General features: G+C 40.7%; 1 protein-coding gene and 1 long non-coding RNA gene across 5 annotated transcripts in view; one reads left to right on the top strand and one right to left on the bottom strand.

Annotated features, from left to right (window-relative positions):
* The window catches only part of SNAP25 (synaptosome associated protein 25), an 87665-nt gene that overhangs the window by 24245 nt on the left and 39503 nt on the right, over positions 1-23917 (top strand). The gene's annotated exons all lie outside the window — the stretch shown is intronic.
* LOC108300958 overlaps positions 1-23917 on the bottom strand; it is a 28200-nt gene that overhangs the window by 1517 nt on the left and 2766 nt on the right. Inside the window, exon 2 of the long non-coding RNA XR_001823673.2 lies at positions 15287-15420. This is a non-coding gene — a long non-coding RNA (uncharacterized LOC108300958). The remainder of the gene's footprint in view (positions 1-15286; positions 15421-23917) is intronic.

Raw genomic sequence — 23917 nt, 5'->3', positions numbered from 1 at the left:
TTTTTTTTTTTTTTGAGATGGGGTCTTGCTCTGTCACCCAGGCTTGGCTCACAGCAACCTCTACCTCCCAGGTTCAAGCGATTCTCCTGCCTCAGCCTCATGAGTAGCTGAGATTGCGGGTCTGCACCACCATGCCTGGCTAATTATTGTATTTTTAGTAGACAAGGGGCTTCACCATCTTGGTCAGGTTGGTCTCGAACTCCTGACCTCAGATGATCCACCCAGCTCGGCCTCCCAAAGTGCTGGGATTACAGGTGTCAGTCACTGCACCTGGGCCATCATCTGCTAAGTCTTAAGCAAGCATATGCCAGACAGGAAAGTGGGTCCAGGATCAGGGAAAGAGAGCTGAGGTGTTTGGAAAGATTGCTAAGGGACTCCCAGTAGAGTGTGGCATTCTCTCCAAAAGTCAGCTGATATTAAGCATTCTCCCCCAAAGCCAACTAATATTAAATTTTCTTCCTGAGAAATACCTCCTTCTCTCTCTCACCGTCTATAGCTTGCTCTCTCAATTTCTGAACGTGCACTTGGGAATTCAGTTCGTCTTTGGTTTTAGGAAGGTTGAAGCTGGCAGGGCATCTCTTTCAGTAACTGGAACTGATGGCCAGCATAAAAGAAACTGAACCACTCAAACCACATCCTCACATCCTCATGCTGTGTCTTCCACAGTTAAGAAAACCAGTCCACCCTCCTTAACTTTTAGGTCAGGAGTTTTGTAAGGCAAAGGAAGTTTCTGATTGGGAGAATTTAGATTAGCTATCAAATTATATTTGGGGAAAGTGTATATTCATTTAAAACTGAGGGTCTAGGTTGAACGTGGTGGCTCAGGCCTGTAATCCCAGCTCTTCGGGAGGCCAAGTTAGGTGGATCGCCTGAGGTCAGGAGTTCGAGAGCAGCCTGACCAACACGGAGAAACCTCGTCTCTACTAAAAATACAAAATTAGCTGGCATGGTGACAAATTCCTGAAATCCCAGCTACTTGGGAGGCTGAGGCAGGAGAATCGCTTGAACCTGGGAGGCAGATGTTGCAGTGAGCTGAGATTGCACCATTGCACTCTGGCTTGGGCAACAAAAGCAAAACTTGGCCTCAAAAAAATAAAACTGGGGTATCTAAAAAAGGTTTTATTTCTGGGGCCGTGTGGGTTTCAAAGTATTGCTTTTACAGTTTCACCCTGGGCGTGTGCCCAGATCCAAAGTCTTGCATCAGAATTCAACTACAAACTTCTGGGTGACAGAAATGCTATCTTTATCTCTCTCACATACACACACACACTGACAATTCCCATACAATGGGTGCCCAATATGTGTCTTAAATGAATTTATAATTAAATAGACCCATGATAAGGTGCTGTGACTTGCTTATTTGTCCCTGCATCTATATTTGAAATCCCAAGAGCACATGTAAATCATAAGCTTTGTCCTTTCCTTTGTCCCATCTTGTCCCCATATAAAATTATCTTTCTACTTCCAAAATTGGCAGGGAAGAAAAGCATGTTAATTCACTTCATGACTGAAATTTTAAACATTCCTTTACTGAAGTCCGAGACTTCAAAGCTGTGTGCCCTTCAGCCCAGGTAACTAGTGAGTGTCCCCAAGCATTGACATTATTTAATGGAGCTCATTGGAATTCATTTTATGCCCAAATATGTTGACTCCACTTCTGTCTGAAGCCTGCTGGGAAAACTTGGAATTCCAGTGGCTTCACCAAGGGCATATTGATTCTAAGCTGAGTCTGAACTATCTCTGAGCTATTATGTTTGAAAGACAGGATCTCATATTGAATTTTCCTGGTTTAGAATAAAAGAAAAGATGGTGTGTGTGTGGGTGTGGGTGCGTGGGTGCGCACATGCACAAGTGCATCCTGTGCACATCTGTGCCCGTACGTGGGGTGGGAGGAGAAGCTGGAGAGGGAGATAAAAGGGGGTTGGCCTGTTTATTGAAAGGGAGGGGAAATTGCATTTGCAAGGTTCTCCTTATCAGTGAAGACAGACTAATTGACTGAGCCCAGGAAATTTTGATGTTTGTTTATCTAAAACATCTTATGGAAAAGAAAGAAAAGAAGGAAGTCACCATGACAGTGGCAGGAAAATGGGTCCTACTGCTACTCACCATGCCCAGGCGCTCCATCAGTACCCCAGCCCTCAGTCGCAATGCACACACAGCCTCAGTGAAAACTACTTGCTCGCTAAAAAACTCACTTTCCAGACAAGTCTCATAAACTTCCTACCAAATTGCCACCTTTTAATTTTGTGGTCCCCTTGAAATCCAGAAAGAATAGATGTGCTAAGAGTGGCCCTTTAAGTGGAGATATAAGGACAGAAGAGGAGAATAAATAAGTGCCCTGTCACTAATATTCATTCTATAAATGTGTTCACCAGCCGCTGGGTACAATATTACCATTAGGGCTCACATCATCGGGCACAAATATTGAGCATTTATTATGTTCAGGCACGGTCCTGCATGTAGTGGCAATTTAGCATAGAGGTTAAGAGCCTGAGACGTAGGGGAAAGTTATTTAACTTTTCTGTTCCTCCATTCTTCATGTGTAAAATAGGGTTGATGATAATAGCATTGTTATGAGCACTAACACACATCAAGAAGTTACACCCTGCTTGACATGATGTGAGTGATTCACAGATGTCAACTATGGTGTTTCTAAACACTTAAGATGGCCTCATGCATCCAGTTAAGATCCATATGACCCAAAAGTTAGAAAAGAACTGGCAATTTCTCAATGGCAAATGCAAAATCTTTTTTACTTCTTAAAGGATTTGGGAAGCCGCAGAGAACACCCTAGTTCTGCCCAGAAGGCTGCCCCCAAGCTCTCATAAATCGATGACTGACAACACAGTGGTCAAGAGGTGCCACTAACAACCACTTGTTCGGATTGGTGATGGCATTTAGGGTCAGCCCTGTAGCAAATTTTTTTCTGGCTCCTGAAATGAAGTGAGATGACAAGATTTTATTTCACCAGTGACATTCTTCCTGTCCTAGCCCACAACTTCAGTATTTCCTTTCAGACCAACACAGGCATTAAACTGGAAATACATTTCAGCTTCAATAGAGGAAAAGGCTCAGAATAGAATCATTGGTTGTTCCTGAGATGCCATATGAAAAATTTAGATTAAGTCAGGCTTCCTTTTTTCCTCTTGGCCTATTTTCTCTTAGAAAAGGATGTAAAGACAGCACCTTCCATGACTGTGCCTTCCAAGCACGCTGCATTTCTGCTCTACTTGCTGCCTGCTGCTTACTCATCCTGATAGTCCAACTGTTTCTAAAACTCCTAACATCAAAGAGTGAAAAGAAATTTGACTGCAGGGTATGGAGGGCAGAACTGGGAGAGAGGATGATGGCACGAAAGCAAACTTTTGAGATCTACTCTGTAGGTCAGTTAGCTTTTGCTTTGTAACAAATGACCCTCAACTTAAAACTTGGAGGCTTCAAACAACATTCGTTTATTTAGCTCACGATTCCGTAAGTCAGCAGTTTGGGCTGAGTTCAGCTGGACTCCCTCTGTAGTCTGCTGCTAGATCAGCTGGAGGGCTCACTGGTTTACAGTGGCCTTAGCTAAGATGACTTAACTCAATTCCACAGGGTGTATCTCATGATCCACTAGACTAGCCTGGGTTTGTTCACCAAGTGGTTGCATGAATACGAAAGGGATGACTAACATTTCAATCTAATCATGTGGAGCCCATGTCCATGAGGTAATGAGACCTAAAAAGTTGTTCTCCCTGATTGAATTACATGGAAATTATCAAACACATGTGTGTGCACAGAAACCAACAAAAAGTATACTTGGCTTTAAGGATAAGGGCACAGGGTGCCGAGAGACCCAGGAGAACCCGTAAAATAGTTCATAGCCACCCCCAACACCTCATGTAATTTACCTGTTAATATTTTCCCTCCTTCAATGCAAATTATTTTATAGTGTTTTCTTTCGGATTATAAAAGTAATTCATGTTAATTGCAGAAAAATAGGTAAAGAGGAATATGACAAGGAAAATGAAATTAACCATAATTTCATGTGTAGAGGCAATAATTATGAGTAATTATTATATTATACATATGAATAACATGACCTTGTTTCATATTTAAATATCCAATAATACCATTTGTTATGCTCCACGTGTCAGAACATCTGCTAACTGCCTTATATGTACTAATTCATTTAATCTCTACAACAACAGTCATTTTTGAGATGAGGAAAATGGGCCACAGAGAGGCTAGACATCTTGCCTGTGATCACACAGCAAGTAGGTAATGGAACCACCATTCAAAGTAGTGCAGCCCTAATCAGAGCATTTTTGACCCTTAAAATTTCTACTATTGATCCTTACATCCAATGCTACTCAAATGTTGATTTGCATCAGAATCCCCCTAAGGGCTTGTGAAAGCAATTTGCTGAACATCATTTCCAGATATTATGATTCATTTAGTCTGGAGCCTAAGAATTTGCATCTCTAACAGACTCCCAGCTGATGCTGATGTTGCAGGTTCATCAACCACTCTGCAAATAACTCTGGTCACAGCAGCGTCAAGGTATGTACTGTTAATTCCGCTTCACAGATGAAAAAGAAGTTCAGAAAAGTTCAATAAATAGGCCGTGGACACACAGCTTGTCAAGCCTATGTTATATCCATTTTCCAGTTTACTCTCACAGAAAACAATAACAACCAATGTTTACTTTATTTGATATCTCGTGTCTTTCTTCCGGTGAGGCTATAGTGCTCAAGGAGATAGTTCAGAAGTTAGATGCAACCTCTCTGAGAGCCAGGTTTTCCTGGGAGGTATGTGGATTGCAGCCACTCATTTGTTCACTCATTCATTCAGTCCCTTGGCAAGGGGCCCTTGCTGGGAAGCCCCATCCGTGATGGTTGGTGGTAGGAGCCCTGCCCCCAGCAGCTTCCACATACTGTTACTGAAGTGACTGATTCTGACTGAAGGAATGACAATCTCATCAAGTGAAGTCTGAACAGAAAAAAAAAAATGGCCCAAAGATGTTACCTTTTGAAGCTATTGACGGGAACCTGTTCCCAAGTCCTCTGTACTATTTTCAAACAGCAAAGAGACTGGTATTATTTTGGCAGGTTCCTTACAAGAAAAACAATAACCCTCCTGTGATGGCAGAGCCTCTGTGATGTCTGCCTAGATGGAGTGTAGCTTTTGTAGCCATGTAAGACTAGCTTAGAGCTCTCTGGGTGTCCATCCTTCCTGCTCAGTGTAGGCCACAGACAGCAGCCCAGGAATCTGTGTTTTAATAAGCTCTCCAGGTGATTTTTAGAAGCCCTAGTCTAACAAGAACCCTGCAAAGCTAATTATTTTGCTTCCCAAGGAGAAGAGCTAACCCTCTGGAAGGTTTTAGGTCTGCTTGTCTCAAACTTTAGTGACCGTCAGGATCACCTGGAGAACTTATTAAAACATAAATTCCTGCCAGGTGCGGTGGCTCACTCCTGTAATCCCAGCACTTTGGGAGGCCAAGGCAGGTGGATCACGAGGTCAAAAGATGGAGACCATCCTGACCAACATGGTGAAACCCTGTCTCTACTTTAAAAAATGCAAAAATTAGCTGGGCATGGTGGCATGCTACGCACCTGTAGTCCCAGCTACTCGGGAAGCTGAGGCAGGAGAATTGCTTGAACCTGGGAGGCAGAGGTTGCAGTGAGCCAAGATCACGCCACTGCACTCCAGCCTGGCACCTGGCAACAGAAGGAGACTCTGTCTCAAAAAAAAAAAAAAAACAAAAAACATAAATTCCTGGGCCGCACTCTCAGAGATTCCAATTCAGTGGATCTAGGGTGGAGCTCATGAATATGCATTTCTAGCAAGTTCTCTGCAGATGCTGCTGCTGCCTGTCCTGGACCACAATCCTAGACTCCTTTAGCAACATCCTTCTTAAAGAAAAAAAAAACCGACTGCAACTGTCAGACCTTTACAAGATCTCTGATTCTATTGTTCCATTTAAAAATTATATTTTCTTATTTAGGGAACTCGGTTTCTTCTGAAAACAACTTAATTTTTAAAAGTATTTTTCAATCAAAGTCTACAAACTATTTAAAAATAGATTTGGTTCTGGTTGTCCAAGATGTTTCTGAAAGAACTTGTTGGGTCTAAGTAAGTGGAAAAGGTATGGCATGGCTTCATGATTCCTGTTCAGGAGACTTAATCACCTTCTATCTGCTTAGAACCAGAGCCCCCATTATACACATTGTGGGGGGCTAAATTTTCTGAGCACATTAGTCAAGCCCTGCAAAAAATGACACCCAAATGGCCACGAGTGGTCTCCAAGTCCCCTGAAGAAGAAACCTTAAAGCATTGCCCCAACACTTATCTCTGGTCTTAAACCCTCAGTGACTTAACCCACAGTCTCTAGGATACTAACGCTTACTGGGCAAAGAGTGTATAGAATTTTTTAAATTACTTATTGGTCTCTCCAATAAGTATTAGCATGCTCAAATTAATTTGAAACATATTGCCTTAAATAGTCAAAGGAAGATTGGTGCCAAAAAGCTTTGTGAAACAGTTAAAAAACATACACAGTCATGTGCCATGCATTTTGGTCAATGATGGATGGATGGGTGATCCCATAAGATAATAATACCAGATTATTACTGTACCTTTTCTATGTTGAGATATCTCTAGGTATACAAACACTTACCATTGTGTTACAGTTACCCTTAGTATTCAGAACAGTAACATGCTAAACAGATTTATAGCCTGGGAGCGATAGGCTATACCATATGGTATTACAGTATGTACTTAAGCAAACCTAGACAGGATAGTCTGCTTAGATGCTATCCCATCTAGGTTTGCCTAAGTACACACTATAATGTTTACACAATGATGAAATCGCCTAATGACGCATTTCCCAGAAGGTATCCCCATCGTTAAGTGACGCATGACTGTATACTCCAACTTAAGAGCCCAGGATCATATAAAACAAAAAATGCTATGAAGAAGTGTGAGACATGATCCTTGTCTGCTTTCTGTGTGGTAGGCACTCAGACTAAAACGATGCTGGTGGAGTGGACCTGTCAAACACGAATGTACAGAGAATTTTTGTCTCCTGGAGAATCTGTGCTTCACGGAGATTTTGAGGACCTATCACAGTGTCCTGGGAGATAGAGATAACATAAAGAGGCCAGTGTAGCATGAAGCAAGAAACGTTGGGAAGGATGCCTGAAAACCACACAGGAGTCCAAAGGGAGCCTTGGTCCAGGCTGCCAACCTCCTCCAGGAGATGCCATTTGTTCAGAATTTTGAAGGCTGGATGGAAGGCTGGAAAAGGGTTGAGGGATGATATTATGGCAAAACAAATAGCAGACATTGGAAGGATTACAGTAAAAGTAAGTAGGGAAGTATTTTCATCAGGCGTGCTCCTGAGGGAGCAGTGATTAATAAGCATGAGATCTGATCCCTTGAAAAATGTTAAAGAAACCTGCTCCTACCACCAAAAAAGAACACATGAATTTGTTTGAAGGGAGCCATATTTGCACTTATGATTAAAGCAGGATAACCTTTCCTGGGTGGCTTTTGTCTTTCCTTTTTGTTATTCATGAGATCTTCTGTTTTCATCCTATATCCCCTCGAGGTTCTAGGTAAATGAACTAAAGGCCCAGAAAAGCCTGTTTGCCTATCATATGTTCCTCCTAGAAAGTGAATTTATGGAAATTTTGGATATTTGTGTAGCTACAGAAAAGGAAATCTCAAATCTGGGGAGATGGAAAGAACAGGAACCTACAGAGATTTGAGGCACAAATTCTCTGTACAGTTGTGTTTGACAGGTCACCACAGCAGCACATGCCAAATCAGGATGAACGAAGTACCTAAACTTGCTTTCTTATATGGCTGCCATGACCTTCTAGAACCATCTAGAACTCTACCACCCTCCAGTTAACAGGCCAATATGTGCCCTGATTTGCTCTTGGGAACATTTTGTACATCTGCACATACTGAGACACACACATGCAAACTTGGTAGAGGCAATCATAATTTCCAGAATTAGCACATGACTATCATAGGAATGTATAGTGACTATATGTCAGAGATTTATTTACTTCATTAGTGAGAAAACCAGTAGGCAGATCAAGTTGGTTCACAGAGTATTTGAGGAACAAAGATTTATGTGGCCAGTCAGGAAAGGGAGGTTAAAATAAATCTGTCAAATTGGGTTCCAAACTGATTAATGCCCTCCCATGCAATACAACTGCAGTGTTTGGGATTATCCTTTCTGCCAGAGAGATATCATTTGCTTCTTTACCGGATGAAAGTCATTTGCTCAATCTTCCATAAAGTAACATCTAACTTGTCAGTCTGGTCTCTAATCAAGAGTAAGTAACAAAAACTTTTGAGGGTGATTGACACATTCATTACCTTTATTGTAGTGATGGTTTCATAGCAATATACATATGTTAAAAATTTGACAGATTGTGAATGAAATGTGTGCATTAGTTGTATGTTCTTTATACTTCAATAAAGCTATCAGAAAAAAATAGTAAGCCAGACAAGGTACATTCCCCTAAAAAATTAGATAATCCCCAGGCAATCCTATTAGAAAATGTTTCAACTGATATAAAAGAATTTTTCTCATTCTTTTTATTAGCGTTCAAGATTTAGATAATTTTTCTTGGCTTTAATTAAAGTAATTGTTCTCAACTCAAAGAGATTTAGGTTGTGGCCACTTACTGTGTAACCTGCTGCAAAATGTTTAAACCTCCCTAAGACTCAGATTCTCCATCTGAAAAAAAAAATCGAGATAATAATAGATCTCTATTTCATAGATGTATTACTAGGGTTAAATAAAAATATGCATTTGGGTACTTAGCACAGCACCTGGTACATGTTAAGGACCTAGTAAAGGTTAACTGTTCTTAATTATCATTTCCAAGGAGCAATGTAGCTGAGGAGCTATGTGAATGAGAGACAATGAGATGAAGAAGATTATAGACCAGGAATGAGACCCTAAGGACACTCAGAACTGTGGTCTTGACCAGGTCACTTGTCTTTACCTTATTTCTGATTCCTCAGCTACAGACTGTGAGGGGTAGATGAGAGCTAAAGCAGGTCCTAACTTTTAAAGTAGGATTTGCCGGACCTTGAACTGAATCCTGATGGAATCTTGGCTTCTTCACATCCAGAATCTCATAAGCTCTTCAGGGTGTCTGTCCACAGTATTGCATCTCAGTAATGAGGACTCTGGATTTGAATCCTGGTTCTGCCACTTACTAGCTATGTGACTCTAGGCCACTTGCTTAGCCCCTCTGTGTTTTGGTTTCTTATCTATAAAATGGGGATGATGACAGCACCCACCTCACACAGAGCTGGAGGAACTATGACACTGAGTTGTCACATATCAGGATCTACACAGTGCTGGGCTGACTCTACATGCTCAGGGATCATCCTTGTTACTGTGAGCACCTGTGAATGAGTGGCCGAGCAACCAAGGGTCCTATTCAGCAAGACTGGGGGGTGCTGATGGATCTCATAATCATGAGACTTGAAAATATAATTTTTATATGCAGGACTCTTCCTCTTCGTGGTGTCACTCAGCAATAACTCCAAAGGTATATTTGGGGGTACTGACACAAGTCATCTGGCAGTTGTATATGTACTTTAATAACATTTAAACATTTTGTGATCTACATGTCATACACACCCTGGGACTGGAAAAAAGGTGTTAATACCCACTAAGGGGCTGACCTGGTGGTTCTCAGGGTGACCTGGCCAGACCTTCCACCCTGCTGACTGGCAGGGTTCCCTAAGCAGGATGTGCCCTCCTGCTCCCACAGAGCCCACAGATGGCTTACCACCTGCTTTCGGGAAAATGGCCTCTCCCTAGTTCTGGGGCATTGCTTAGCCTGAGCTACAAGATTTATCCCCAGAGGATTCCTTTAGCAGGCACTGTGGGTCTCCTATGAGATCCCTTTGTTTCCTTTTACCAGCCCCTTGCACAGCTTCTGCATGTTTTGCTGCTAAAGGCAATGTGTGATTTTACTCATACAAAATATTGCTTCATCCATACAGAGACCAGAAATGGCTGAGAGTTTTTGTACCTCACAAGTGGTTTTAGCCAATGACTGACTGATACAGAAGTGTGCAAAAGTCCAGCTCTCTCTCCTGGAGAGAAGGGATGTTCTGAGGTGCAGTTAAGACTCCAGAGCTCCATGGAGGATGATGCTGATGCTGGCACACTCTCCTTGCTTGGCTTCTTCCCCTTTCTTGACCTATCTCCTCTACTCCCATCCTAATCTTCCCCCAGAGCAGTCTCTCAATAAATTCTTTGCACATAGACTCTTGGTTCAGGGTTGGCTCTTAGAAGCAGCAAACCCAGAATGCTCTCCTTTTCCCCACACTCGCACCTCCAATAGAGAAGTGCCTCTCTGCACATAGCTTGTGGAATCCCAAAGGAGGATGGTCCTGCTCTGAAGTTCTTAGAAACACAGAACTTTGAGCAGTCTGCCCCATCCTGAGATATCTTCTTTGTAAACACTTTGGGAGCAGGAGGAGAAACTGGTTAGGAAGACACAGGCCTTGTGGTAAATGGAGAAAATAGCAATTCAAATCCTCCAAAGAAAAAACAGTTCCCCCAAGGCAAAGTGCTGGAGACGCATAACTGCCTCTGGTCTAGAAAATTATTTTTTAATGCACTGGGCAATCTCGGACCTTCATGAACTTCTTCCAAAGCAGATATAGCCTGTCTGTGTCTCATTGACCTCACGGAAAGTCTCCCTAGCTTCCCTACAGCTCGGCTGCCATAGAAAAGGGTCTGAACCTTCAGACTTTCTTCATCTGAAATAAAAAGATTTATGGGACACATGGGACTCCTAAGCCCAGCCATTTGTGGCTAAGGTACTTGAAATGATACAGAGGAATTCCTTCCCCCAAGACATTAGGACAGTCCATAGCTAGACTTTGGGTAAGAAAAAGATCTGAAAATTTGCCTGTTGGAGTTTGCCAAATACCAGGGTCCAGGTGGACCCATGGATGAGAATAACAGTTGTGACCACCAACCTGCCAAGTTTCCAAAAGACTGGATAGTATTACACAGACTCACTGATGTGGCAAAGCACTTCAAACTTTGATTGTTTAAAAGGCCATCAAACGATGCCTGCTCCCCCGGCCACAAGTGACACCCTTAAGTATTGTCCACCATCTTGCATGTGTCCCTCCAATGGGCAAGTAATTCTTTGAGCAATACAGAGACTAGGTGGGAGAGGGTGAATGGGTCAGGGTAAATTCCTCCAAGTTTCTGGAATAGTAACACGCACACACACATGCACACACAATTTATTTCCTCTGCCAACTCACGGTTCTGGAGTGGGAATTCACTTAGGCCTGTTGTTCCTCTTTGTAACACTTAATCATGAGTGGTCTATATACTACCTAGCAATAGAAGATGCAAAATGAAGGGTTTTTGGCTGAAGAAAGGTAATAAAGAGTACAACTTGAGAACTACAGTTACTGATGAAGTACAACTGGTTAAAAAGATTAGTAGGCAAATCTACCTTTCCTATGATTTAACACAGGAATCAGGTGGGTGGGAAGATTTGTGTCCCCCATTTATTGAACATTTTTCTGTTTTCTTGGACATGATTTAAAATTCTAGCCTCCTTTTCCTTTGTTAATGTGGCTTTGATAATCTTGGGCTTCATTTACTGATTTTACATAGGGCTATTAAGCACAGAACTGTGAGACCACGATGATTATAAAAATAGAAATAAATGCATAATAACAAAACTTACAAAAATGGATTCCATTAAATTCAGAATTGATAATAAATCAACATTATGTCGAAAAACCATTATTCATAGATAATGCAAGGGTATAAACAATGTTCCAGAGGGAGAACATGTGAAGTAGAACAGATGGATTTAGGCAGACCTGTTACTGGCAAACCTACAAGCTGCTTGCAGACGGATTAAAGCCATCTTAGAGAGGATGAGCTTTGTGTTGTTTTTCAACACCTAAGTGTTCTATAAATGAGTAAGAGTTAAAATCAGAACTAGGTATCTTTAAGAAATAATAATAGCTAAGATTTAGGCAAGAATGTGCTTAAACTAGTTTGTTAGTAGTTGAAACCTTCTTCATGTGCATCTTTGGAGTCTATTCACTATCACGGAGTACCGTTAGGTAACCCACATATTTTATTTTAAACTTCTCTGAGTCATAAACTAATGGAGAAAGAATGAATTATTCAATAAATGATGTTGAAAAAGGCACTGTTTAAAAATGTATAGATTAGAGCTTTCATTCTTTCCATATGAACACTAAAACAAATTTTTAGCTGGATTAAAACGTTGAATTAAATATGACCACTGAGAAAACTAGAAAAAAATGAATTTTTAACTCATTTTGGAATATGCGAATATTTTACAGATAAAATATTGAAGAAATCACAAGCTAAAAGTATACACTGATGAGCCTTTGTAGAAAGCATTTTGGTAATATACTTCAGCTGTCATTAAATCATTTATTTTCTTTGACCTAGAAATTCACTCCCAGGAATCTATTATAAGGAAATAATCCAAGATGTAGATGCAATGTTTATGTAAATATATTCACGGTAGCCTAACTTATAATGGCAAAAAGAAAGGGAATGGAAAGGAAGGGAAGGGATGGGTAAGGGAGAGGATAGATGAAACAAAACAACCCTAAACATTCAGTAATAGGAGATTAGCCAAACAAACCTTGATATGTTATACGAGGGAACAGTACACAGTCATTAAAAATGCCACTGAGGCAAAAATGTCAGATTGCATCCTGGGATTCATTCTTATAGATTCTGATTGAATTGGACCAGGGTGTCACTTGAACACCCCAGGTGCTCATGCCTGTAACCCCAGCACTTTGGGAGATTGAGGCAGGCAGATCATGAGGTCAGGAGATCGAGACCATCCTGGCTAACACAGTGAAACTCTGTCTCTATTAAAAATACAAAAAAACTGCTGGGTATGGTGGCACATGGCTGTAGTCCCAGCTACTCAGGAGGCTGAGGCAGGAGAATCATATGAACTCGGGAGGTGGAGGTTGCAGTGAGCCGATCGCGCCACTGCACTCCAGCCTGAGTGAGACAGCAAGACTCTGTCTCAAAAAAAAAAAAAAAAAAAAAAAATCATTTGAGCAATGACATAATTATGAAAATTTTCATAATGCAGTTAATTATAAAAGAAAAAACAGGATAATATACACATATCTGATTCTACTTTAAAAATTAATTTATGTATATGCATACATACATGTATACTGATTCTAAATAGTACATTAATTTCCAGTCTTGGCTGCACATTAAACTCATCTGGGGAGCTTTAAATATATTGCATCTGGGATTCATTCTCAGAGATTCTGACTGAGTTGGTCTGGAGTGTCACCTAGGCATCAATTTTTTTTAAAGCTCCCCGGGAGATTTTAATGTACCCCTTCAGATTTGAGAACCATAGGTATACAATTTAAAAAAAGGAAAACAAAATTCTTCACTGAGAACACTAAGAGAAATAATAAATATTATTCAACCTTCCAAAGCAAAAAGAAGTTCACCTGGCCAGGCATGGGGGCTCACGCCTGTAATCCTAATACTTTGGGAAGCTGGGGCAGGTGAATCACTTGAGGTCAGGAGGTTGAGACCAGCTAGACCAACATGGAAAAACCCTGTCTCTACTAAAACTACAAAACTTAGCCAGTATGATCGCATGCACCTGTAGTCCCAGCTGCTCAGGAGGCTGAGGCAGGAGAATTGTGTGAACCCAGGAGGCGGAGATTGCAGTGAGCCAAGATCTCAGCACTGCAACCCAGCCTGGGCAAATGGAGTGAGACCCTGTCTAAAAAAAAAAAAAAATTCACCTACTAGGCCAACAAATTTCATAGCATAGTGCCCAAGGAAAACTTTACCTGTTTGTATTATTCAGAAAAAATATCCATAACTTGGAAATAAAGCAAAATGATGGCTGCATGTCTCTCATTTGACATACTGGTGCATCATCTAATGGACCCACTCAAGGATTATCCCATTCTCTTTCTTTGACATACTCTCAACTTTGATCGGGGTCCAGACTCTGTTTGTTAATTTAGAGATTCTTATGTGATGAAAATTTAAATTTAAATGATTTCTATGTGGTAGAAAAAACAACTGCAAAGGTTACACTTTTATTGCTCTGTAAGATATTAACCAGCTTTGTATTTGTTAGTAATCTTATTCCAACATTATGTATGAATTCTCTTTGAACCAGCCTTACCATCTTGTGGGCCCTCTTGTTAATGAGTTAATAAATCTGCATCACCTACTCCTTCTATATTTTTATGAGACTCATGTTTTTAACTTTTTGAAAGGGTACCTTGAAAACTATCCATGATTAAACATGGATTTAGTGATAGAGGTGAACCTAGAAAACGCACACTGAGTGGAGATTGATCCAGCAACAACATCTTAGCATTTGGCCACAAAATGCTTCCTTCCCCCAATGTTCCCAGGACATGCTCTCTATGCGGCTTACAAACATCTCCAGGCCCTTTGCCTACAAAGTCTAATCCAAGGGCCTTTTAAATCCACTTCTTGATAATGATAGGGAATGCCAAATTGAGCAACTGAGGAAGTGAAATTTTCACACTAAGGTAGTTACAGTCACAGTAGTTACTTACCTTAAGCAATTAGATATTTGGGTAAATCCAATTTTACCAATCAGTCTTCTGTCCTAATTGACTTCCACAATCACTTCAGAGATACTTTATCATCATGTGGAGCTCTTCTGCCATCAGCTGGGATGCCTGACACTTCAGCTGGGGACCTTTTTATATTTTTTGTTAATCATCCCTGTGTCAAGTACTTAATGATATATAAAATTCTAGAATGTAAGTTAGTAGCTTTGCTATTTAAAGAAACCCTGCAATGAATTCACTTCTAGAACAAATAATTTTCCAGCGAGTCTCTGAGTTAGTTTAACTGCTTGGTAGGTTGATGTATAGTAAGTTTTTTTCAGAGTGGGATTGTGTTCATAGGTCCTGGTTTCTTCAAAGAGGGACATACCAGAACTGTTAACTAAGGCTATATATGCACAGAGAGAGAGAGCGATATATATATATATGTTCAGCAGAGGTGATATGTGTGTGTGTGTGTGTGTGTGTATATACACACACACACACACACACACACACACACACACACACACATATATATATATATGTTCAGCAGAGGTGATAATAATGATGAGGTCTAGGGTGAATGCCCGTGTTTTTTGATATGAGATTATCAGATTAACCTGAGGAACAACAATTAGGTTGGCATTTTTGTTTCTCTCACCTCCATGGAAGCAGAATATGCAAGTGAGAATACTCCTTCCTAGGAGTTTGCTGGCTTAGGAAATGTCTTTCTTGTTTCCACAGTGGATCCTGTAACACTGAGGAGCAGATGGTGTTTCTTGCAGCAAGGCAAACCTTTTCCAAAAAGGATAGAAAGAATTAGGTCCATCAGCATTCTAATCTCCATGACAGTCTTGTGGGTGAAATGTGATGCTGAGGAACCATTTTAAAAGACCAGCTAATCAGGAATTTTTTTTCTTTCCTGTTTTTTTTTTGTTGTTGTTGTTGTTGTTGTTTGTTTTTTTTTGTTTGTTTGTTTTTTTATGAGACAGAGTCTCATTCTCTTGCCCAAGCCAGCATGCTGTGATGTGATCATAGCTCACTGCTGCCTCTAATTCCTGGGCTCAAGCCATCCTCCTACTTCAGCCTCCCAAGTGGCTGGGACTGCAGGTGCACACTGCCATGCTAGCTAATTTTAAAATTTTTTGTAGAGATGGGTCTTGCTATGTTGGCCAGGCTTGTCTCAAACTCTTGGTCTCAAGCAATCCTTCTGCCTTGACCTCCTAAAATGCTAGGATTATAGGCATGAGCCACTGTGCCCAGCCAGAACTCATTCTTATGAAGGGTCCTGGATTTGTGTCATCAATACCATACATCCGCCTTGGCTTTCTTCATAGAGCCAAAGACCCCAGGTTTGGAAGAGAATTTACACATCACCTGATCCAGTGTCCCATCTTATAAATGAATCATATCCATCAAAGGCTACCAGCTGGTTGATTAGCCTTTCCTGAAATAGGGAACTCACTTCTTCCAAGTCCTCTAACCCAGACTTTGGACAGATATTAGAAAGTTCTTTTGTCACTTCCTCCCAGTGCTGATGGTTTTATTCCTTGGAGTCTGTCGCAAATTTTCCTCTGCCAATTTGATAATTCTTAGTAATTATTTTAGTAGACATAGCTGAAGTAGGTGAAGTTCGTAGGTCTTCTCCCTCATGACGTTGGAACTAGGTATTATGTTAAAGGAAAACAAGCCTCAGGATGGATTCTTCCCTCACTGAAATATTTCTTAGCAAGCAGACATAATACTAGTTGGAAATTTGTTCCATAAACACAATGTAGTACCTGTTTTCTGTTCATTTGGGCATTCTAATCAGCACCTTACATAATATTCTAGTGGCAGGATTCAGGTGACCTTGCAGTCAGATCAGATTAAAACAAACAAACAAAAAAGTGGTTCTTAAACTGTGTACCCTGAACCACCAGCAGCAGCAACATCAACTAATGAGAATCTTAGAAATGCAAATTGCTAGGCCCTACCCCAGAATCACATACTACATCAGCAATCTGAGTTTTAAAAAGCCCTACCAGTGAGAACGGGTCAAGAAACTCCTCTAACCATGACAGAATCAAGGGGCAATTTTAAGCCTTGGGTTAATGGCATACGCAGACTCACTACACACAACATACAAACACAGATACATACAAACACACACACACACACACACACACACAGCTTATATTATGTGGGATGTTAGTACCTTTACAGTATTTCTAGACAATTTTTATCTTTTGAACACTTTCCACCAATAAAAAATTATTCCTAACATCCATTATGTCAATTAGTAACACTTTCCGTAGATCACAGGCAAACAGAGTTGAAGCACTTACAGTAGCTCTCTCAGGAATGTGTGCTCCTGATATAACTCTTTCAAATGCTAACTGCCTCTCCTAGAAGTCTGTATCCCTGCTTAGGGTACTGGCAGTTTTACTAACCACCTCTAGGGTACAGATTACAACTAATACACATTCACGCCAATGAGTTGTAAGTGAAATCACAATTTATTGGCTACCATTGAACAAGTCTAGTATCTATTCCTTGCAGTAACTACTGAGTCATCCTCTGTTTTCTTTTCTCCAAGCTAAAGATCTTCATACCTTCAGTCATCCTTAGTATAATGGGATTTCAAAGTCCTTGACCACACTGTTCTCCTCTCAGCTTTAAGGTAACTACAAACGAATGAGTATGAACATGTGATTCAGGAAATCACTTGTCCTGTGGGCTTCCAGATCCCAGGATAAAGGTACCTCCACACACCCTAAATGTTCTACTTCTGTTCCTGGGCCACCACACCCTAGATTTTGCTCAAACTCAGACTCTCTCTTTGCAAAGCTTGCCTTGCCTATGCTTGCACCCTCTACATGGGCCAGACATATAGAAACATAGGCAAGAATGTGGGTGTGTGATTCAGCCCCATATCGATAGCAATGAATTCCCCAGTATAGCACATACTCCTTCAGTGGCTGTCCAGATGAGCTTAGGGGGATGATAGATGGAAGTCTGCATTATAAATTTTAGCAATTGTGTAACTACTTTAACGTATATTAGACAAACATAATTAGCCATAACATTTCTGATTTTATAGATATAATTACTTGGAATAAGGCTACGTTTGAAAGGTGCATTCAAATCCATTATTTTAAAAAGATTTAGTATTAATAATGTAATGTGCATTTATGCCTAAATTGTGAAGAAAACATAAGAAGCCCAGGGTTTTGGAAAAGCTATTCACAAGGATAATGAGTTCAGGATATGGGGGCCATGGCCACAGTTGTCTTCACCGTAAATACTTTTTCTGGGAAAACAGAAATTATGTTGATCAGCATTATTTACCTGCCAATCTGTTTATCTTTTCTCCAGAAGGCAAAAGAAAATAACACAAAATGTGAAAAACACAATTAGTTTAGCAACAAAAACAGCACTGACACTCTGATAAATAGCCATATAGCTCCTATGCCTGCTTTTAATTCAGGAGAGAAAGTATTCTATACCAAGACCAGCACCCACCAAAGAAGATCTAAGTCAGAAAAAAGCAGAGTTTTAGTTTTGCTATGGAAGGATGATATCATAAAATATAAAAATAGCAATTGTCTGAAATAACAGTAGGAAAAAGGCCACATTGGCCTTAGTCCTGTTATTTTTATATTTTCTAAAAACATTCTCAACTAGCACAGACAAGTCCCTTCCTCTCCACTGTTTTAATGTTTGCCATTCCATGGATACGTTAAGGTGAGCCCTAGATTGGGACTTAAAGATTCAGGCCCTGCATGACTCTGTAGTTTCAAATTACTCTACCTTTCTGAGCTTCCCTTTCTCCTGCAACAAATGACCTTCAGTTACCCTCAAGTTCCAGCCATTCTGTGATATTTTGTATGTTGAGTCTTCAAGTCCAAGTAAGTTCAGCCGGGCTGCAAATACAGAGAATTTTTGTTCCTTTTTCCCCCTCTTTCCCTGATTCAATGATTTGTTGATTCCTCTAAGTACATGGCGTGTAGTTATGCAGATGTGATAAAAAAAAAATAGCTCATAAACTAGTGGAAGTTGTCTTCAGTTGGATTGCTCAGAAGCAGACCCTGAGACAGGGATTTATGTGATAGTGATTTATTAAGGCAGTGCTCCCAGGAGAAACCAGAAAGGGAGTGTGGAGAAGGACAGCGAGAACAGAAGGAAGCCAAGCAAAGGAGCCCTTGCCGACAGTGTCCCAGCTTTGGCATGATCCTGAGAGAATCTCTGGAGTACATTACACCTTGTGGTTTGTCTCACCTTAAGGCACAGAAGCAGTACAGGAGCTAGGTGTTTGGACTCCCCTGCCAGTCAGTTATTAGCTACGGGCCTGCCCAGGCAGGTGGGGGTAGGCGGAGTAGTGGGTCAAATGGTCCCAGGTACTTGCTGCCACCCTCAGTGGATCAGGCGAAGCAACCCTGGGGTGCTCTTACAAAGAAGGTCACAGGCACAGAAACACAGAGATGACCACAAAGAACCCCTCAGGGAGCTGAGATCACCAATAATGTCGACTCCTGAAGGCAAAACTGTGACTACGCCTGAACACACAGCAGGTTCCTTCCAGGTGTTGGTGTGGTCATAGGAGTGCAGAAATAGTTTGGTTTTCATGAGAATGGTGGTAGTGGGGTCTTTTTCTGTTTGGTCTTAAATTCTGTCTGTTCACACACTCCTGAGAGGAATCATTTTGCTTAGGGTATAACAAGATTTTCTTTTATTGTGGCCAAGCGTTAGCACCACGCTCATCTCCCAAGAACCAAGTCGTATACCTTGGAATATAAACATTTTCATCAGTTCTGTCCTAGCAAGGGGAAGGAAGAGACCTGAAAGCAAAGGTTTCTTGTGAGAGCTCCTAGAGCCCTCCCTTCGGGGTGGTTCGCCACTCCAGCTTCGGGCTGGATGCAGCACTCACAGTAGCACTCGGTAAATATTGGTTAAATGGATGAACCAGTTACCGTGGTTTGTTTAACTACGAACAGAATCAATGAGACAAGGTTGGGGCCCCTCTTCTCTCTCTCCTGGTCAGTGAGGCCACTGTGCTTTGGCTCCGAAGTAAACAATCAGGAACTGTTGCATAATACAACCACAGGGCTAAACACCCATTTAGCCACATTTGCAAAACAGACAAAAGAAACATTGGCATTTTCGAAAAAGAGAGATTTAGGCATAATCAGTGTTGGTTGTGGCTGGATGCCCTGTTACAATTAAGAAATGCCAATGCTGGCTGCATTTAAATGCCAGGCCTCCCCAGACCCAGCACCCTAAAATACAAAACCCAAGCAGAGGCCGCGTTTCATGATGCTGTCATTAATCCTGGACTAGCCCAGGGAAGAGGCATATCAGGGAAGCCAGACTTCCCTTCTCAGAAGAAACCAGATCAAGACTGTAGCTATTTATATCCAGATATACAGATATAGAATCCCATTTAGGAATGGTGTGGGGTGGAATGTTCTGGGAAATAGATGAGCCAAGCTGGAAAGGAATTGGGCTTTAATGCCCAATTTAGTGCCTCCCCTCAGAGACACTGTGGGAGAGGGTGACAATTCTGTGAGCTGGTTAAAATACTTGTCACTTGAGATTGTTCTTCAGCCAAATCTTCCTATAAGAAGCATATTAATGGTGTTTAAGACATATTATGTCATCAGATATTGGAAAGAACATGGTGGGAAGAAAAAGGGACCATCACCTCAGATCAAGATGGCCTCCTCAATGCTGGGGAACCGTGTTCCTGTGTTTTTGGGTGGTTTATCATAAGGTTACCAGAGTTTCCCACTGGATCCTTGCAAAGACCTTCAGCCCTAAGTGATGCTACACATGGATCCTCCCATTCTAGGAGGCATAAGAAGGACCTATGGTTGTTGCTGAAAAGCAGATATTAGTCCGACCTCCAGATTGCTTTCCACAGGTAACGTAATTGGGAATCTACATTTTAACAAGCAACTACAAAAGGTTTTGATGCAAGGACATCTCCGACCATGCTACTAAGAGGTCCTATTTTGAGCCATTGTGACTCATCTGGTATCCAGAAAATGGGTGTAAAAATAGATAAAAGATGGTATATCAATTCATTCACAAGACATGTGTTCATCATATTTGAAACACAATCTGATTTAACCAGAAAATAGTTTAAGACCAGTATTTCCTGTTATGAAAAGAGGACATTGAATTTCATGCACAAGAATATTCAAAAATATAATAACAAGGAGCCAAGTCCATTTCATACTTCAAAAAATTTATAACTATGAACATGGAAGATTTAAGAAATGCCCATTCTTAGTGATAAAGATGTAAACAGAAACTTCCAACATGTTATTTGCTGAAAGTACTTTTTGCTCTGCTCCTTAGTTTAGCATTAAGACATGAGCTTTAATTATTTGCAGAGGAAGAAGAAGAATGTATTAGAGTACCAGCCACAGAGTCTCCAATTTGCAAAATCCTCTGTGTCTTCTTCCTCTATCTTCCTTTTTTTTTTTTTTTTTTTTTTTTTTTTTTTTTTTTTTTTTTTTTTGAGACAGAGCTTTGCCATGTTGCCAGGTGCCACGCTGGAGTGCAGTGGTGCAATCTCGGCTCACTGCAACCTCCACCTCCTGGGTTCAAGCAATTCTCCTGTCTCAGCCTCCCAAGTATCTGGGACTACAGGCATGTGCCACCACACCCAGCTAATTCTTGTATTTTTTAGTAGAGATGGGTTTCACCCTATTGGCCAGGATGGTCTCAATCTCTTGACCTCATGATCCGCCCGCCTAGGCCTCCCAAAGTGCTGGGATTACAGGCGTGAACCACAGCGACCAGCTTCCTCTATCTTATACAACAAGCCTTCGCAAACCCTGTTATTTGGGAGAAACAGAATGTTGTCAGTGTGCTTTTTCTCATAACTATCTTCTCTTTGTTTTCTGAATGCAAGATTTTTATCTCATGGAAATCAGTCATTTTGTCCATCTTCCAGCACAGGCACCATCAGGAGACTCAGAACCCATGACACCATGGAGCTTTCAGTCAGCTTGGGAAGTAAATGATGTTGGGAGTCTGCAGGACATGTGAACTGGAGAGGTTAATATAACATAACATGGTCAAGGTTGGAGCATAGGCAGAGTCACCCCCAAGGTGGGACCTCGGCCTCTCATACCTACCAGCCTAATATAGAGATCATGTGGTTTGGGACAGCACTTCTCAGACTAAGTGCTGGATATGTTGTTCAGTAAGTGATCCAATTCAATAAGTCTGGGATGGAGCTTCTAACAAGCTCCCAGGTGAGGCGGATGATGGTCTGAGCACCACATTTGAGTACCAAAGGTTTGAAGGTTTCTATATAACCCCCCTAGTTTTATATAAAGTTCCTAGTTTGATTCCTATCACATTGCAAGTTCTTGATAAATAGCTATTATTGTGAAAAGTGTTTTGACAACTAACAGTTATGTGGCATAGAATATTAGAATAAATCCAGCTGATTTTGCCCAATAGGGAAAGGCTGCTTCAAACCTGGGTCAAATTCTGATGATTCAGAAAATGGAAGGAATCACCTCTCCACCAGTTTCACTTACCCCTCCAATGAGGGGACTTAGGGAGGTATCTCAGCCACAGTCACGGTGCTTAACTATTCCCTTAGAACACGTACTTTGCATCTTACAGCTGCATTCTCTTCAAGAAATTTCATCTAGAGAAAATAATAGCACTAAACCCAGTTTTGATCATATTCCCATACCATTACAGTCAGGGAAAGAGATTATTAGTCTCCAAACAAATCCAAGTACTGGCTCTTTCTAAAGGGTAAGAACAGAAACCCAGAGGAAAAAAAAGGTGACTACCATGAATCGAGTGAGAGCACATTAACCCATGACTTAGATGCTTAGATGCACATGATCTCCATATTAGGCTGGTAGGTGTGAGAGGATGAGCTCCCACCTTGGGGGTGGCTCTTTGCCTGTGCTCCACCCTTGACCATGCTATGTTATTTTAATCTCCCCAGTTCACATGTCCTACAAACTACCAACATAATTTACTTCCCAAGCTACCTGAAAGCTCCATGGAGCCACGGGTTCTGAGTCTCCTAATGGTGCCTGTACTGGAGGGTGGACAAAACGACTGATGAACATGAGATAAATTCTTACATCTAGTTTGATGTTGTTGCTGTCGTTTTGGTTCATCTGATGAATTTGAGAGACATAAGGCTAAGAGAAATGAATATTTGATTGGATAGAGTTTGATCAAGGTTGTGCAACATGAATAACATATGGTAGCAATACTTATCTTCATCATTGATAAATGCAATAATGCACTATGAAAAGGTAGCGATCATGGAACCTATAAACATATGACAACACAGCTGCAAAATGCAAAAAGTAAAAATGAGCTGAATAGAAGAAATTGATGGAATTAACTCACTGTGGAAGACCTGAACACACCCCATTCAGGAATCAATAGGTCAAACTGACTAAAGAATTTAGAGAGTTCGAAGAATATAAACCTTCCTTTTCTGCTTGATTGGATGTCAACAGGTAGGTAGTTAGAGTCAAAGACAGAATGGACTTTCTTTCCAGACACAAATTAAACATTCACAGACATTGGCCATGTGTTAGGGCACAAAGGAAATCTCAACAAATTCCAAAAAGTAAAAGTTACATGGACCACTTTGAACATATTGAAAATAAAATTAGAAATTACCAAAAAAACCTTCTAATATTTAAATCTTAACATCACATTTTCAAATAACTCTTGCATTAGAGAAGAAATTGAAACTGAAAATAAAACTCTATAGATATAAATAACAGAGAACATACTATACGCCAAAACCTATAGGATACAACAGTAACACAGAGAGGATAATTTATAGCAGTAAGTATACTATACCCAAAACAACAAAAATGCCAAGTAAATGAGTCATTTGTCAATTCAAGAAGATGCAAAAGGAACAAGACAATAACACATCTTAGGAAGAAAAAAGAATAAACGTGGGAGTGGGGGGTGTGGAAGAACCAGTGATTTAAAATGTAGATAAAGATGATAAACAATAAGAAAAACTGGGATTTACTGAGATGTACCTGTGAAATCACCCTGTACTGTTTTCCAATATATATATGAATCTCAAAATAGTCTCTGGTTTGTAATGAAAATATGAGATATCCATACACTTTGCTTTGAGAATAAATATGCTTTGAAAATATATTTTTTAAACGACCGAAACTCTTGATGTAACATTCAGCCTAATGTTAATAGTTACCACTAAGCCTGCTTCATAATCTACAACGTGAGGATAGTAATAGTATGCACATGGTGTTTCACTGAAAGTTTATGTAAA

The sequence above is a fragment of the Cebus imitator genome, unplaced genomic scaffold (assembly GCF_001604975.1).
Source record: "Cebus imitator isolate Cc_AM_T3 unplaced genomic scaffold, Cebus_imitator-1.0 Scaffold31, whole genome shotgun sequence".
Lineage (NCBI taxonomy): Eukaryota > Metazoa > Chordata > Mammalia > Primates > Cebidae > Cebus > Cebus imitator.
This window is presented reverse-complemented; position numbering and strand designations above follow the sequence as displayed.